Source organism: Camelus dromedarius, chromosome Y (genome assembly GCF_036321535.1).
Source record: "Camelus dromedarius isolate mCamDro1 chromosome Y, mCamDro1.pat, whole genome shotgun sequence".
NCBI lineage: Eukaryota > Metazoa > Chordata > Mammalia > Artiodactyla > Camelidae > Camelus > Camelus dromedarius.
In genome coordinates, this window is record NC_087473.1 from 16893675 (window position 1) to 16910949 (window position 17275).

Consider the following 17275-nt stretch of genomic DNA (forward strand, 5'->3'; position numbering starts at 1 on the left):
CACCCTCCCCGCTCCCTCCAAGCTAAAGGCAGAAATCAGTCCTGTGAAGAAGAAGGAAGAGGAGACAGAGATGAAAGAGAAGAAGGAGAAGGAAGAATTTTAAGCGAAAGAAGAGAAGACAAGAGGGAGAGGACGGGAGGAGGCGGTGGGGAGGAGGAGGAGGAATTGTATCTGAAATTGTTGCAGGGGACCCTTCGTTGCAGGACCAGAATGCACCTTCTGGTCGCCGCTCCGTGGATGTGCAGCAAGCTGCCAACAATTCTCCTAACCTGCTGCTCCCACTTTTTTGCGGGGAGGAATCGCTGGTTCTTGTAGTGGGACTCAGACTCCCACCCGGACCGCAAGGGTTCTCCCCGTGTCCTGACCGATGCAGTCCAGCCACTCTTGATACGTCCCTCATCTGTGGAGGTGGCGTCACCACCAGGAGACACATACAACTTCAAGGAAAGTCAGAGTGAGCCAATTAAGATACAAACACGGGCGGAATTCCGACATGGAAGTTAGTGGCGTGTGCGGCGGAATGAAGTCTCAAGAACGGGGCGCAGGGGTGCAGAACATGCAAGGCCCTCTTTGTAAGTTGGGGGAGAGGAGTGTAGGGCAGGCTGACCTGAGTTTGAGAGTAAGTGGAATCTGGGTAGAGGAAAGGTGGTTCTCAAAGAGGGAACCTCCACTTGCTGCCTCGCGGGAGCTGGTTCTTGTCAGAGATCCAGCTTCTCCGGCTCCGTCCCAGACGTACTGACTCAGAAACCTCAGAGAAGGGGGCCATCGATCCATCTGCAGTAGCCTTCCAGGTGGTTCTGGTGCCACTCAAGTTTGAAAGCCGCTGGTCAGGTATGGAAGCACAGAGGCTTCGCGGGAATAAACAAACGTGGTGTGTGCAGGGAGAAAGTAGGAATCTGAGTTGAGTCCAAGATGTTTTGCTTGCAAAATAGCCCCCCCCCGATCCCTGTCATGTGCATTTATCTTACAAGTAAAACAAAACAAAAGTAAACAAGAGTCACAGTGCAGGGTTCAGCCCAGTCTCTTCCAAAGCGAGACATAAAATGTGAATGCAAGAATTCTCAAGTGTTTCTTGTTCACAGAAACCGCCCAATCATAGGCTCCCACACACAACTCTGTTGAACGCACGTTCTGACACGCCGAAGTTTCACTGACGGAACTCAGTTAAATACAGAAAACTGCACCAAGGATGGTTTGCTTGAAGGCTTTATGCCATCATCTTAGTGTTTGTTGCATGACTTTAGAAACAGATCCACAGGGAAGAGAGACCAGAGATCTGTATTTCTGTCACTGATACTTCAGAACATGAAGTCGAGTGTGAAAACAAAAATCAATCTTACAGGAACCTCATTTATAATCAGAAATTGATCAGGCTGGGACGTCGGTGCTGTGAAACCGTGACAAGCTGGGGGGGGTGGTGGTGGTGAGGGACAGAACTTACTGGGCGGAAATGTACTTCAAATGGGCGTCCGCCCCGGTTCCTGCCACGGGGGCGTCAGCACCAACATAGCACCTGAAATAAATCACAACCGCTGAAATTCAGGACTAAGACCCTCTTAATAAAAAGAAGAAAAATGACAGTAGACTATGCGCCAGTGTACAGGCTTGAGAGGGAGTTGCAGATAACACCCTGTGTTAACTTTTTAAGAAGAGGGGTTTCTGTTTCAAGGACGAACAGTACAGCTTCAGAGAGGCAAGGGCAGAGGTGTCTGTCTGTCCCCCACCGATGTAAGATGATTACCAACCAAAAATGAAGGACGCGAGACTATCAAAGCACATGCCTGAGTCAGGTAAACGTTGGCTTTAGGACATCCAATTCTCAAGTTCAACGTACCTTGGGTCCTTTATAATAAAGTCAGTCTTACCTGAAGTATAGAGAAAGGAGAAGAAACACACGGTAAAAATGCAGCGATCGTTAAATCGGTAAAAATATCGTGATCGTTAAATCGGTAAAAATGTCGCGATCGTTAAATCGGTAAAAATGTCGCGATCGTTAAATCGGTAAAAATGTCGCGATCGTTAAATCGGTAAAAATGCCGCGATCGTTAAATCGTAAGCCAAGGTCAGACCTCCATGCTGGCTCTTTAGGTGATGGGTAACCCTGGGCGTCGGGGAGCGTTACAACGTCTCGCTAAGCAGCACGTTGCAAAATGCCAGTGAAGGTCGCGGAAGTCTGAAGGGGAGCGAAACCGGATGGAACATGCTTGCATTTTTATTTAAAACATGCGCACCGTCCTTTCCGAGATACCCTGAAAGATGATCCGCTCTTCCGCTGAGAGCTATCATAAAATGCAGCGTGTACATTTGTGATATAAACTGCACTGTATGAACTCTATGGTTTTTTTTTCCCTCCGTGAGCTCAACTTACTATCTGTTGATGCACGTACTCAGGAGGAAACACTCTTTCCCGTGAAGTTTTAATGCGCAGCAAATGAGTTTAAACTGCAGCCAGTGATTGGGGTTAGATAGGGCTGATTAAATCTGAACGCAGCTCTGGGTCTGAGCTCGCTCCTTTCTGCTGTGAAACAGCTAACGTAGTATTTGCTTAGTTACTTCTTACTTAGCGGGTTCCATAAAGACAGAGTGGGCTGGGTTCTGTCACGGCCTTGGTGGCAGAGAGCACGTGCTCCGTTTTGAGAATTTCTGTTTTTGTTTTTCATATGCAGTGCTTCACGGATTTGCATGTCATCCTTGCACAGGGGCCGTCCTGATCTTCTCTGCATTGCTCCAGTTTTCACATATGTGCTGCTGAAGTGAACACGAGAATGTCTGTTTTAAAATACGCTCTGGGGTCAGCGCATATGGGTGGATGTCCAGTTAATCCACATTTTCTCCGCATTTGGTATTTGCCAGTCTTTCTGGGTTTTAATAATTTAGTCACTGTGGAATGTACTGGCTTTAATTTCCCTGAGACTAACCAAATTGAACACCCTTAAAAATATATATATATATATACACACGTACATATTTGAGAAACATACAACATAAAAGAAAGTCACAGTGGGCAAAAAAGATATATACAACATGAATTTATTATATACTATCAGGCATAATATATAATATACTTATGCAAAAACGTTAATCAAATTATAAAATTATATCTGTAATATATAAACATTTATATTTAAAACGTTATATATGTGGGTGTTTGGCCATTTAGATGTCCTTTCTGGTTTTTTTTCCCTTAGATTTTAATTTATGGAAATCCCAAGCTACCAAATATATGCCTGATTTTTCTTCTGCTTTCACTCTTTTATTCTTTTTCCCCAAAGTGCTTAGAAATATAATAATTTTACAAGTAACATTGAAAAACAAGTTCAGCAAAGAAAAGTATTTCCTCTTGGAGCTTTCCCCTGCCAATAAACCACACAGCCCTGCATAAGTAAATGCTGTGACCGTGAACGTGGAGGGAATTCTGTGTGACCGGCGTGGCGTGGGATGCCGCCCAGTTTCGGCAATGAAAGTCCTGTCTCGGCTTTGCTTATTAAACACTGCTGCTCTGGGCATGTGCTTCAGACTCACCACACCTTGTCTTCCTTCTCACACGATGATCCGCCGGCTGCTGGAGGGCTGAACGAAACAGAACCTGTATTTCTGATACTTTGTATGTTCACTTACTTAGATGAGAATCTCACAAAAGTCGATGTTCTGTTGCATCTTATCCCCAGCTACCTGGGCTCGTATGTGAGTTTCTTTAAGGAAACTATGGCCTGGAGTCATACATAGCTTTCTGTAATGACCCTCCCAGTGAACAGAGTAAAGTAAAAAAAAAAAAAAACCGAAAACCTCTGTCGATGGTTTTTTTGTGTTTTGGGGTTTTTTCTTTTTTCTTTTTTTTTTTTGAATTGAATATAGTCAGTTACAATGTGTCAATTTCTGGCGCACAGCACGATGTCCCAGTCATGTGTGTGTGTATACATATATGTGTGTGTGTGTGTATATATATATATATGTTTTCATATTGTTTTTCATTAAGGATTATTACAAGATATTGCATATAGTTCCCTGTGCTATACAGAGAAAATTTGTTTTTTTTTTTAATCTATTTGTATATATAGTGGTTAACATTTGCAAAACTAAAGAAAAAAAAAAAGAGGACACTAATGAACTCACCTAGAAAACAAACAGACTCGCAGATGTAGTATGGTTACCTGGGAACAGGGGTGGGAAGGGATAAATTTGGGAGTTTGAGACATCGATGCTGTTTTGAACACTTGTATTTCACAGATTTGGCCAATTTTGAGGATAAACGTTCCCTATCTAGATAAATAATAGGAATCATGATGCCTGAATGACTGTGTTGGGACTTACTCCAGGGGTCATGGAACTGCAAAAATAAACAGTAAATACACTGGCGCTGTCCTTTGAATCGCTGAGAGCAGGGCGCCTCCGAATGGAGCCTGCAACGTTTCTGTACATGTTAAAAGTGATCAGTAGGTGCTTCCGTCTGGTCTGATTCCCCCAGAGCCTGACGGATAATACCAGCCATAATATTGCTCATTAGCAGAACAGTCTTTCTCTTCCTGTGATAGGTTACTTAATCCAATTAGAATGAGGTTGGGGCTATCTCAGGCAGAATGATCTCAATAGTACCCACCCAGGTTTCAAAGACAAGCAGATTGAAGAATGTGCCATGTTTTAGGAAGACCTCAGTCACCTCTGAGAAGACGGTCTTGATTTCCAGATCGGGGCATTCCTCGTGGGCCCAAGGTTAGAACCCCCCCCAACAGTTCAGGGGTTCAACGAAGCGTGCATTTCCAAAGAGCCATCCGTCTTGCACGTGTACCTAGAATATTATCACCCAACTTGGTGGTCAAAACAGTAACGAAAGAGAGAACCTTGCAGGAATCCATCCCCCCAAAAGATAATTTGTTTCAAAAATATTTTCCAAACAATGAGAGTCCAAAAAGCACGTAGCAATGTTGGTACAGAGTGTGGGATCGTTGTTTCTCCATTTTCTCCTTGGTCTTCTTTCAGCTGTTTTCCAACGAAATTTTTGTGCCAGAAACCGGTTTGCTCTCAGGAAAGTAAACTTTTTGTAGGTAAAAATAGACCACCATTCCTTTCCCCAAATTACCTTTAAAAGTTGCAGCCAGAGTTATATAAAGCAAACACTTGCCTGGTTAACTTGAATAATGCATACTAGTACCCTTTTTTGTTTTTGCACGAAATGATTCTGTATGCCAGCCAGCGTTTGACTCCATCCAATTGCCCCGTGTTATCAGATCCTTTTTAACCTCACCCCTTATATATCGGGGACCTCCGTAATGTAATAGATAAAGGACAAAATGCACTTACAGGACACATTATGGACTTGGCATCCGTGGCTTGCCCGAGCAACGCTTATTAAGTAAACCTCAGCAGTGTGATGTCATACAAGGCCAGGTAGGCAGCGCTAGCCAGGAGAGGCTGGGCCACCTGCAGGACGTGCAGATTTGGCCCCATCCTCCGACCTCCCCAGACACGGATTCCACGATGGCCACGGGTGATAAGTCCTTAGGGCGATGCCGACATTTAAATAAAGCCACGGCGTGTGAGCGTGCTGGGTCTGCAGACCTCACTTCTTGCTCTCGGGGCCTTTTCTACACTCCCACATTCTGCATCCGTTATGTGCACTTGGAATGTTTTCATCCACCACCCCAGTGCTCGGACTAGGCAGTTACAAAGAAAATGCCTTTCGTATTCCTGCACTCCTGATGTTGGAGAAAGTTCCTTGCCTTCAGTAAACGTCTGCCGGGTGACTAGGTGAGGAACCGCAGGCAGATCATTGCATGAGCGCATGAGCAGAAAGGATGAATAAACCCTGTATGTTTCATTACAGTTTGGTGCAGGAGTTTGGGGGAGAAGCATACGTATTTCTGCCTTTTTGTGCTTCCAGTTGCTTGTGGTCTGGACTACGACACTAAGGCTACACCAAAACTGTCATTGAAGTTTTACTCTGTCTTCGTCCAGTTATTTCATACGGCTGCTAAGGAAGACGGGTCTCTGGCTCTGAGTGGCAGTGATCCCTGTGAGTATTGTTCTGAACGACACTTGCCCACATTATTATTTTTCACCGACTTGTATGCTTATGTCTTTAATGACTGGTGTGTCTGCACAGCGTTACAAGTTCAGGGGGCATTTCGGGCACGTTCCTAATCTATTTGGAGGACGTAATACAGTATTTGGAACGTGCGAGCGCCGATGATTCATTTATACTTCGTATTAGAGGAGTCCGTAAAGCTTTTTTTTTTTTAATTCAAAGTTAAAAAAAAATGCTAAAGCAAAAATTCTGAATTTAATATGTTCTTGGTTAAAAAGTGAAAGTGTGGCATGGTGGTAATGCTTCTACTGGTGGTCACTTCAAATATTATGCTTTTCCAATTAATTATATTTGATTCATTCTTAGTATTTTTTGTACATTTTTCTCGTGCTGTGTTTAAATGGGGTGATCACCGGGACCGGTTAGTATCCTTTGTCGTTTTGCGAAACGTGAGCTCGGTGGTGTAAATTTAATATTCCAGTGTCTGCGTCACCTGGAACATTAAAAGGAAATATGATAAAACAGTGAGATGAGGAGGCGTGGCAGGAATCTGCAAATAAAATCCTCATCACACCAACGACGCAATTTGGTTGACTTCCGATTAATTAAAAGCTAGGCTTTTGTCCCCAAACAAGCACACAGGGAACTTCCAAAGTGCATGAATAAATTTGGTCAAAAGCACGCTTGGGGGGTACCCACCCTTTTCATTCAGATGAAGTGTAGTTAATTCTACGTGTTTTAAAGCCTTCCATAAAAAATAAATAAATAAAAAATAGTCTTAGAGGACTCAGAACAAGGACTGGCACAGATCCTTTTATGAATGAGCAGAGTGAGGTCAGAGGTCACCTCCGGGCCCTGTGAGGTGAGAAGCCGGTTTGTCTGGCTCTTTTCCCAGTGCCAGTGCCGGCCATTCTGGTCAACGCAGGGTCTCCACCGGGCACCGACACCCATATTCTCTTTCCCAAAGAATAAATGCCTTGTAATATTATTGAATTGCAAAATCATGATGAGTCTCAAACCTGGTTCCTTCCATCAGACCCAAGAAGGGGTCCACATCTGTGAGGGGCATGCACCATGGTAATAAATCACAGAGGACGGAAAGCCCCGGGACTGGTATGTGCCAGGACGAGGCTGATGAAATCCAGTGTCTCCTGTGGCCAAAGCGGGCAATGAAAAAGCACTGGTCACTGTATAATGGAACAATGAGTATTACCAGCCGTGAACCAGTGCTTTAATTCACATGGAAACATTAAAGGAATTCCTGTTAACGTTGGCGTGAGAGAAGGATGCCCGCCTGGTGGTGATTTAGTGAAATTATTGGACAATTCAGTTAGGAAGGAGGAAATGCAATACTTTGCAGATGTGAGTGTGTGTGGGGGAAATACTGATGTAATCTAAAACGCTGTTGGAGACAAGAAGAAAACTGAGTAATTAACATTCAGCATTATTTATATCTGACCTATAACATACCATATATGCGCTTGCTTGTTAAGAACATGTTTGACAATGCTCACACTTTCTTTTCCGTATGAACGCCATACCTGGCAACTTGTAGACCATAATAACATTCATCAAAGCACGGTACTCAGCAATATTAATTCATCAAAGTTGAGCAGACATGTGTGATTAGACAGACCAGTAGAGAATCCTGAAATTGCCCCCACAATATACTGACATTTTATTTAATACAGGTAGCAGTTCACTCCAAGCCAGAGCACCTGGAACAATCACCCACCCGGTGTGTGTGCAACAGCGTGTGGGGCTGGGGTAAACACATGCTCAGTCCTTTCAACAGAGAAAACTGTGCATAGATCAAAGACTTAAACAGAAGAGTGGGGAAAAACGCTCAGACTAGCAGAGGTGGGAGAATATTTTTAAAACTAATCTTAGCGTATCAGGGGCATTCGTAAGCAAAGCAAAACCCCAGACGCTGTAAAGAAGAGATCGGTAAATTTGATAATACAAACTTAAAAAAAAACAACAACCCAACCATTCCTGCATAAATAGCAAGAAACATCAAAAGAACAAAAATATGCAAGATATTGCATACAAAGACAAAATTTGCCTAGTACTGAACGAGTTTTACAATTGAATGAGACACGAAAATCCCGGCAGACAGAATGGGCCAGGGGCGTGGACAGACATTTCACAGAAGAATAAATACTATTTGCTTGTAAACGGATGAAACATTGCCCGATCGCGGTCCCAGTATTAACGGGAAAATGAGAACAACCAGGTACAGATGGATGGGTATTTTTTTTTTATCCTGCTGTTCTGAGAAAGCTCAAAATATCTGAATATATATGTAGTATTGGCAAAGATGTGGGGAAACATATGCTATTGGTGGGAACACAGACGGGTGTCATCTCTTTGGAAAGAAATGAGATTTCGCAATTCCAAATCTAGACATTGAGGCGAGCCGTATAGGTAAATATGTGCACACAGCTCAACAGACAAAAAGGCTCATTTTGGCATGATTTATGAAACAAAGGATTGAACCCACCCAAGTGGACCTACCTGCGGGTTAGTGAAATATAGTGTGATACCTCCACTAAAAAAAAAAAAAAATTACTTGGACACAACGATGTATATATGACGGAACGCAAAGTTTTCCCAAACTGATGCATATATGACAAAACGGAAACTTTTCCCCAACTGTTTAAAGAGAAAATGAGGTATGGAAAGACCGTGTGTCTCATCCTCCAACGTGGAAAAATAACTGTGTCTACACACATAGCATAGACCCCTCTACACAGATGGCCGTTCTGGGTTGTGACTGTGTTTTATTCAGTGCGTAGCCTTTTTTTCTGCTGAGATTTTTTTTCTTCCGTGGTTATGCATGGCTTTTATTTTGCATTAAAAAAAAACAAGGTAAAATGAACAATAAATGAAAGCAGAAAAATGAAATAGCCACCCCATCCCCTCACTTCCTTTATTGTTCTTTGTCGCACTATTCTTTATATTTCTGCATTTCTAAAAATTTCTATGTCTCTCATTGTTCTTTTTCTCACCATGTTACCCAACATCACTCTCTTTTTGGAGCCCAAACAAAAGCTGACAGCCCCTGGGATCATTTCCCAAACAAATACCAATTGATTACCAAGCTGTAAACTACAGGGAGGCTCACTTCCGTCCTGAGTGCATTCATAATTTAACACTTCTTTGAGAACGCAGGACACGCATGAGAATTTGCAGCACCTTATTACACACGTGCTGTCAGGACTGTCTACCATTGTGGTGCGTAGGTACTCCGAGTCTAGGTTGCAAATGTACAAAGAGGGTCTTTTGCAAGACTGCTAATGAGCACACCGCTGCCTAACATTGTTCTATAGCTTTTCATGTTTCCATTGATCGTACATTTTTGCTTTACCTCCAGCATAACATTACCATTCCACTGAGGATAAGGGTCCATCTGCCATCGATTTTGTCATCTGTCTGCCTATAATGTATCTTCTGTTCCCTGTATCTGCATGTCCACTGTCTTCTATTATCTGTTCTATTACCTATCTATCTCTAACTCTGCATAGACCTATCTACTTATCTATCTACCTACCTGTCTATCTACCATCCACTCATCCATCTATCCATCCATCCATCCATCTACCTATCCATTTATCCACCCATCCATTTACCTATCTATCTATCCATCTGTCCATCCATCCACCCACCCACCCATCCATCCATGTATCCATCCATCCATCCATCTTTCTATCCATCCATCCATCCATCCATTTATCAACCTATCTATCTACCCATCTTATCTATCTATCCACCCACCCATCTATCTATCCATCCATCCACCCACCCACCCATCTGTCTATCTGTCTTTCTGTCCATCCATCCATCTATGCATCCATCCAATCATCAATCCATCTTATCTATCTATCTTATCTTTCTATCCATCCCTCCCTCCCTCCATCCATCCAATCTGTCTGTCTGTCTATCTATTGATCTATCCATTCATCCATCCATTCAGTCTGTCTGTCTATCTATTTATCCATCCATCTAATCAATCTATCCATCCATCTAATCTATCTATCTATCTATCTATCTATCTATCTATCTATCTATCTATCTATCTATCTACCTATCTTATCTATCTATATATCTTTCTATCCATCCATCCATCTTCCATCCATCCATCTATCTGTCTATCTAGCCACCACCTGTCTATCTATATCTGACTACACCCAATCTACACCAAGCACCATTTGGGGCATGTAATATATAACCGACATCTATCTAATGATTTTAAAACCGCGCCCTTGGTAGTAATGACTAGCTGAACCTCAGAATAAAACCCTGTGCTCGTCTGCAGGAAATTCCCAAGCCGTAAGGAGACCGGTCCCTCGTGACTACTCTGCCGAGTGGTTGTGTGAGGAATGAAGACGGAGAAGCACACGTGCCACGCCGGTGACCGCAGCCCCCGCTCGCCCACCAGGTACCTCTCCTCACCCCCCTCGCCGAGCCCGGCACTTGCTGACGCCGCTTCCTGCCTGCTCTCTCGTCTGCGTCCGCAGCTTGACGGTGTGGCGTCAGGTGTCTGTGTAGTCCCCTGACGAGGCTGGCCGATGAGAAGCCGAAGCGCCCAGCTGTGCGGCACTTCACGGGCATGAGCGTCCTTGCTGTAGATGTGCGTGTGGCCCCTTTGGCGACAGTCCTAGCCGTGAGAGTCGCCCTTAGAGCTCGGTGGCCTCTTGATTCTGCTAGGTTAATGACCCCTGGGGAGACTCAGAGTGCAGGCGAGGAGGCAGTAGCAGTGGATGCGGTGGGGACGGCTCCACCAGGTTTAGGTCACTTGTCACAAGCAGCAATCAGGTCACATATCTCCCTGAGTTAAGATGGCGGACAGGGGCCCGTTCACTGGTCCAGGCGTGGCTGGACTCGGAGGCCGTGGAAACAAAAGTGGACAATCCTTTGATGAGGGCTGAGTAGATGGCCCGGCTGCTAGAGATGGGGAGGGAGACCACGGTGGGGGGGGGAGGGCGTCACGAGTGGACAGAGGAGGACTGACTGGGGGCTCCAGATGGCAGAGCGGGTGCCGGCCTGAGGAGTCTGTGTTTTTCTTGCTTGTCTGCTTTTCTGCTGGCTTGCTCGTTTTGTCTTTACTCTTGGTCTGTTTTTCTGGGACTTTCCAGAGTAACCTAGAGCTGGCTTTTAGGAACCTGCTGTGGCCGTAGGACAGAGCAGTAGGGAGAGAGAGTGATGGAGAGGTTGCAGCCTCAAAACTCTTTGTGAGAGAGGCGGGAGGGCTGTTCAGCCAGAAGCAGGAACCAGTAAAAACTCGCAGAAGTGCCGAAACATTCTCCCACGAAGTCCGGAGATCTTTAACCCGGACCCAAAGCCGAGACGAGCGTCTTAGGGGATCAGCTGGCTGTGAGTGCAGACCAGCGTGCCCGGCCTGCTGTGCGGAGCTCTGTCTCTTGATTTAAACCCTGTCCACCCTGCACGCCCCCCCCTCCCCGCCCCCTCCCCAACAGGCTGTCTCAAAGGCAACACACACGCAGCTTGAGAAAAGCCGCCCCACGCTTGTGTAGCTCCTCCTGAAAGCTGTTTCCTCTCCTTGACGTTAAAAAAAAAAAATAAAATTAATTATGTATAAAAGAGTCATTTAACGGACATCCCAAGACTGAAAGAAACCAACTCTTTGATTGCAAAATAATACGAGAAAAAAACAACATGTGCTTCGGCACTTGCTTTGGTGATGGACACACATTTGTGACTGCCACCGGCTGCCAGGCACACCTCAGACTGTGGCGATGCACCCCGTGTTTCACGGCAGCGTCTCGCTGGCTTCGAGCCCCTGTTCCCGGCAGCCTCGGTAGCTTCTCACGTCTCAGAAGAGGCTGCGCGTCCTTTTGACTCCCTGATTCCGTCTTTTCACCTCTCCCACCTGGTGCCTCCCGCCTGTCAGCACCCGCCGCCAAGGCGCCGAGTTTCTGAAGACCCCTGAGCTCCCCTGGGAGGATGAGCCCCTTCTTGGCCACACGGAGCCTGGGGTCGCCCTGGTGTCAATTCAGACGGTGGTGTAGTGTGTGACGTTACTCCCTCCACCAGCCTTCCAGCATCGCCTGAGATTTTATTTTGTTTACTGTATTTCCCTTTGTGCCCTCAGTTCCGGGCACACGATTGAGGTGTTTTTTTCCCCCAAAGGCTCTTACAACCCAACGAGAACTGAAGTAAGGTGTGCAGAAACGTTTTGGACACTCTAGGCGTTGCAAGGACCCCACGTACATGTCAGACTTATCACACGGGATTGTGCGGGTTGATGGTTACGTTCATTCTGTTCTCAGGCTCATTCAATTCTGTTCACTCAGTCCTGACCACTGTGGGTCAGAACTGGGGAGACTGGGGTCCGACAGAGTTTCCCTACCTTGGATTGACATTTGAGCTTGGCTAACCCTTGGTTGTGGGGCCGACCTGCGCCCTGAAGGATGTAAGACAGGATCCCTAACTTCGACCCACAGCCTTGGTCCCCTCCTCACTCCTGTCCTGACCGGGGGGCCCCCCAAACCTCCGCCAAGGGCGCTGTCTATGCAGAGTCGGGGGCGGGGGGCAAGACACAGCTGTTTCTGAGAATCACATCCCGCCAAGTGAGCCGCGGGGCCCCAGGCCAGGCTCTCCCGTCCTCACTCAGCCTGAGGAACAGTTACAGCCCCTCGTCCTCGGAATCACGTTATTTCTAACAATCTTCATTCTGTCTCTCCGAGGCGTGTTATCTCTTCATTCCTTGAAGTCACACATTCCGGGACAGGAATGCCGTCCTTCTAGGATAAAGTCTGTCTCTGTTTTTATTATGTTTTAATATACATTTTAAAATTCTCCTGCATCTCTCAAATTACATGGGGTTTTGTTATTTTTACTGTCCCTGGAAATACCCTCATTTTGATTGCATATTTGAAGGGTGTCTGTGGATGCATACATGTGATTTATTTCCAGTTCATACCCTTTCCTGGAAAAAGAGGGTCAAGAATGGTCAAAATCACATGTGTTACATTATAAACACCTTGCTCAGAGCAGTGGTACCTGTTACCTGTATGTATATAAATTAAAGACATAGCGGGTGTTGGTGAGATAAATAGGTGAGTGAATGTATTTATAGACGATATCTATAGATTTTTGAAACATAGAACTTCATTATTTTTTAAGCTGAATGCCAATACTTCTGAATTTCAATTACTGGGAATTGACCTAACAGCTTCTTACCCTCGTGCTCAGGACTAAATCACGTACCTTGCACTGACCTGCTGTTACATGACCCTCCTGTCGCCAGGCCCTCCTTAAATACACACGTGCAAATTTTCCATATGATTTCCTCATGACAGCTCAGCTGAAGGGAGCCTTTCTGGCGTCACCAGACGAGAAAACAAATTTCGTTCTCTGATTGCACTCCGGTCATTATCAAAGGGGGAATCTAATCTCCCGAGCATGCTTTTCGACCAGCGCCGCATGCCTGTCATCAGCAATAAACCCAACAGGTTTTATGTAACCCACACATCGGCCTGCAGACCATTTCTGAAACCTAAATACGGCTGTGAAACTGGGACATGGAACCTACCGGTATCGGTCGTTCCTGCGGAGAGAGGGACAATCACCTCTTTATCAGCTACCAGACTGCGCTGCCAGCCTTCCCCATTTTCAAGTCCTTGCTTCATCTCTGGGACGGAGGTTTCATCACAAAAGGCAGATTTCCAAACTGCCGGCCTCTTTAAATAAAGCATTGCAAGGTTTTATGTTTGAGTCTCTTAAGAAGCAAAACCAAATTCCTTTTCCCCAGTCGCCTGCCACGGGCCCGCGTCAGCAGGCCTGGGGGGCTGTCCCAGCACCTGCATTTCTAACGAGTTCCCAGCGGGGCTGACAGGCTGCCGGCCCTGAGAACCACTTTCTAGGCTGTCTCTCTCTCCCTTTTAAACTAAATCACCACGTTCAACGGTTCAAATAATTCTTTATTTCAGCCTGCTGATTCACAATGATTCATTCCATTAAGACAGTCTCCTTCTCCAAATGTTACTGCTTAATCAGCCACGTCTTGGCATTGCACAATATTTTCCTTCTGGCTTTGAGAAAAGAATAAAGCCAACGTAGGCTTTGCTCCTGGTGTGTCAGCTTCACACCCATTTTTTCCCCTTCTTCTTCTTAGAATTTAAGGTTACAGGTTCTTTCTCCCTTTATTAAAATTAATTTAAAAATCCCTCTTACCTTGTTTGAAAATGAACTCAGGGTATCTACCCGGACGTGAGGGACACCTGCCAAGTTTCCTCACTCACAGGTGGCCCTCGGTAGCTAACGTGTACCTGGAGTTCCCCTTTAACCTGGGCTTGTCCGCCCAGGGGTCGGGCAGAGCTGTCAGGGGGACCTCCCGCCTCTGCGGAGAAGTGGAATTTCAGGTGTGCGGAGAAACGCTCGCTCTTCCAAACAGAGCTCTCCCCCACCTGCACGGTTGTGTCTGAGTTTCCACCCTTCCTTCGATCACCAAGTCTTTTACTAAATAACTGGAACTAAAACTTAAAATGTAACTACTCCTTAAGGAGGTAAGGTATTGAGTAAAAAGACATTACATATATTCTACAGGACTCAAAAATTACCAAAAGACAAGCGGCTTAAAACAGACACGTATCCTTCACAAGGAGGGTCCTTCCTTGCTTCCCGCCTCTTCCAGCTTCTGGGGGCTCCAGGCGTCCATCCCTGGGCTGGTGGCTGCCTCCCTCCCATCTCTGCCTGCATCTCCACGTGGCTTCTCCTCCGTGTCTGTGTCTCTCCTCTTCTGTCTCTTCTGAGGACACTGTCCTTGGATGCAGGGCCACCTCCTCCAGGAGGACCTCCCTGGTTCCTGGCCCCGAGCTCCTGAAACTCAGTGGTTTCCTGAGTGATGGGCATGAGGCTAGTATGTCTTGTTATTCCTAGAAGCTCGTCCACACCTGAGTTCACGCCGCTGCGCTGGCTCTTGGGGGTGGGGCTGGCGGCCAGAGGGACCAAGCACGTGCCCAGAGGGCTGACCGTCTTAGCCACGCCCCCAGCCTCCGGGGAGGGGAGAGGGGCTGCGGGCTGAGTTAAACCCCAGCGGCCAAGGGTTTAACCAGTCCTGCCTGATGGCACCTCCATAAGAAAGCCATAATACGAGGACTCTGAGAGCTTCCAGGGTGGGGAGCACGCCCGCAGGTTGGGAGGCAGCTGCCCCCCAAAGTCCACGGAGACTGAAGCCCCAGCACTCGGGACCCTCCTGGACCTCGTCGTCTGGAGATTCACCCCCGTCTTCAGGATAAACGGTAAGAGAGCCAGGTGTTTCCAAAGTTCTGTGGGGAGGGGGTCGTGGGAACCCTCAGTTTGCAACCGAGCCGGACAGAAGTGTGGGGGACCTGGGGACCCCCCTGGTGCTTGGTGTTGAGTGGGGGCCGTCCTGGGGGCCTGAGCCCTTAGCCCCTGGTGTCTGCACGAACTCGGGGTCGGTCGTATCAGAGTCGAACTGAGTCGCAGGACATGCAGCTGGTGTCCGACGAGAACTGGGTGTGGAAGACGCACCACTCGGGGTCGGAGGGACTGAGGGCAGGGAGACGGGTTTCCTTTAGCAAGTGCGCTTCTCTTACTCCTTCAGAGCAAACCCCTCGTCCTGGCTGACTCTCTGCTCTTGCTGTTTTTCTTGTAAGCCTGTCTCCTCCCTGTAGTCGGAGAGAACTCTCTAAAACGCCAATTAGAGCGTGTCTGTACCTGCTTGAGGCCCTGTGCGTGCTTTTCCATGGCTGTTAGAGGGAAAAAACAAACCCCTTCACCTGTCCTGCCGGCCGAGGGGGCGCGGCCGGCGTGAAGGGCGGTCACCGACGGAAGGAGCCCGTTCTGGGGCTGGTGGAAATGACGCCCCGCGGCGTGCATCTCGGGGTTTAGACTCTGTGTCCTGGTGCTTCCAGACCTTGGAAATTGTTTCTTACTACTTGGCTTTGGCAGAGGAAAAATATTAAAATATTTGGGGACTAATCAATGTGCCCGGCCGGCTAAGAACAGACCCGTTTGCTTTTGCCACGCAGACCTTTCATAGCGTCTGTAAACAAATCCAATTTCGTCTCGTCATTTCCAATACGTGTGCCTCTGACTTCTGCCCTGGGCTTGATTGATTGTGCAGAATTTCCAATAATTGTATGTATTATGGAGAATCCTTGTCCCGTCCTGGTTTAATAAGCCCACCTCAGTTTCGTTCACTGTTACTGGCTTTTGAGCGTGAGATCTGTCATCTTCACCGTGTTTATGAGACCAAAGCGGAGATCGAACCCAATGAAGGACGCCGTTTAAGTAAAATTTAAGACAGGGTGGCAAATACCATTGGCGCAGGCATTTGTGGGATGTGGGGTCGTATTCTGTAACGGTCAGGCTCTCGGGCAGCTCGAGAAACTGCTGTTGCTTGTCCTTGTCCTTAAATACTGTTACACCAATTTTCAGAAGTAACGATTCATTTTGAAGTGCGTCACGTACACAGTATCATTGGACCGGCTCCATCGAAGTGAAACAGAAGTCAGTTAATTTTGTCTTTACCTCGTTCCTTCTTCTGTCCACTTCTCACTTGCTCAAAGTCTGTCGAAACTTCCGGATTGTTATTTACCGAATTACAGCGAGAAAAATGAGCGTCAAAGTTATCTAAGCACTTTGTTTGGTGTGTGTGTGTGTGTGTGCTGGGGGGTGGCCAGCCTTCAATCATCCACCTGGCATCTAATTCCTGACCCTCGGTCCTCACAATTTCAGCTCTCCCGGAATATCCCACTGCCGCCCCCAGGCATTGCCTGGTTCACTGTAGTTCCAAGATCATTGCCAAGACTCTTTCCCATGACTTGTTACACATTTGGGAAATTCTGGATGACTTTCTGCAGGACTTCTCAGAGCCTTGAATGAGCTGGTGCGCATTTGATTGCTCAAAGAGCGGCGCATCGTATCCGGCGCTGTGTGAGACCATCTGTACATGGAAGGAGTCTAAGGTGTACGTGGAGGGGCGCGCTTGTGGAAGGACCAGCCCGATGGACCAGGTCCGACTCCTGCCCCGTTTGCTTCACGGTTTCCTCCAGTTGGGAGGGAGCCCAGCCTGTGTGCCTCTGTCTTTAAGCTCCCCAACCTCCCCAGCTAGATAATAACCCATCTCCTGTAAGCCTTGAACAGTATTTTGGCCTGTTTGGTTATTTGGTTATTATCCTTGATTGTAGCCACCTTCAACGTGGGGGGTTAGTGCTTCAGCATGTGAATAGGGTGGGGTCTCAGGCGTCGAGTCCGTAGCAA

General features: G+C 46.8%; 1 protein-coding gene and 1 non-coding gene across 3 annotated transcripts in view; one reads left to right on the top strand and one right to left on the bottom strand.

Moving 5' to 3' along the window:
• The window catches only part of LOC105086568 (pseudouridine-5'-phosphatase), a 498657-nt gene that overhangs the window by 376216 nt on the left and 105166 nt on the right, over positions 1-17275 (top strand). For both annotated transcript variants that reach the window (XR_010379551.1, XR_010379552.1), the window contains one exon: positions 10341-10463. The gene's annotated coding sequence lies outside the window, so the exon portion shown is untranslated. The remainder of the gene's footprint in view (positions 1-10340; positions 10464-17275) is intronic.
• LOC135320465 (U6 spliceosomal RNA) lies at positions 2655-2761 on the bottom strand. The gene has a single exon (XR_010379618.1). It is a non-coding gene; the product is annotated as a U6 spliceosomal RNA (small nuclear RNA).